Genomic DNA, 1,260 nt, shown 5'->3' with positions numbered 1-1,260 from the left:
GCTGACTCTGTGGAGTCTTATTTTCTGTTTGTTTTGGTATTAATGTACTTATTTTATCCTGGTGCACAGCTCTTTGTGACCACACCTCTGTGAAAAGTGCTTTATTATAAATAGACTCATCATTTCTCCTCAAAGCTTCATCGTGTTTCACATCGAGCTCCCGGAAAAGTCATCAGACAGAGACAGGAATGTTTTTGTTCTGCAGCAGAAATCACATGACAAGCAATAAGTCTGATCTGCTACTGAATTATCCTGTGTGGATATCATAAAAAACTTTATTTACATTGGGTCCTGTTAAAGGAGCATCGATAACATGAAACTAGGAGGAAGTGACTCTCCAAAAGTTGATTCTGTTCATCTGGACGCAGCGTTTTGTGGGAGAAACGTTTCATCACTCATCCAGGTGACGTCTTCAGTCTCAGCTGACTGCAGATTTCCAATCTTATAAACAGGACATTTACACAGTGACTGAAACCAGCCCACTGAAGGAACAATGGGCTGGGAGGTCAGTTGCGTCATCATTATTATGCAAATTCACATGACCATTGATCAACAACCACTGATCAAAGCTCATTGATCAATAACGGGAATGGCTGCAATCACAGCATTGTAAGATGGTGACAGATGTACCCTTAGGCCCCTCCTCCATTCAGAGATGGTCTTTCCCTTTTTTCACGTAAATGGCCTCCTTGACTCCGCCCTCAAACCAGCGTTCCTCCCTGTCCAGGATGTTACATCCTCATCCTTGAAAGAGTGTCCACTGGCCTGTAGGTGTAAATAGACTGCAGAGTCCTGGCCTGACGAGGTGGCTCTTCTGTGTTGTGCCGTCCTCTTAGCCAGAGGGTGTTTGGTTTCCTTCATTTCTGTCACACAAAGCTGTATGGGACGTTTCTCGCGGTTAGTATCATGGTTGCTAGGCAACCTGAACAGCGCGACGATGGCTAGACCGTCCCATTTCACAAGCCTCTCACTTCCGCACTTCTCGTACTTATAGTACGCACCGTACGTAGTACGCGTAGTGCGCGTACTTCAAGCGCGCGACACAGCCACAGGCGTTCAGGTGGGGGGTCCGAAACACACACCCAGCCCTGCCCCCTGATTTCAATCCCACCTGCAACAACAAAGAAAATACGTGTGTGCTTGAGAGAGAGAGAATTGGGGGCAGGGGTGAGGAATTTCTTTTGTCTGTGGACCTGAGAGGGAGGAGGGGGAGAGTGGGGGGGATTTACCGAGTTTAAGATGAAAAAAACTTTTTATATG

Source organism: Maylandia zebra, linkage group LG7 (genome assembly GCF_041146795.1).
Source record: "Maylandia zebra isolate NMK-2024a linkage group LG7, Mzebra_GT3a, whole genome shotgun sequence".
In the NCBI taxonomy this organism is placed as follows: domain Eukaryota; kingdom Metazoa; phylum Chordata; class Actinopteri; order Cichliformes; family Cichlidae; genus Maylandia; species Maylandia zebra.
This window is presented reverse-complemented; position numbering follows the sequence as displayed.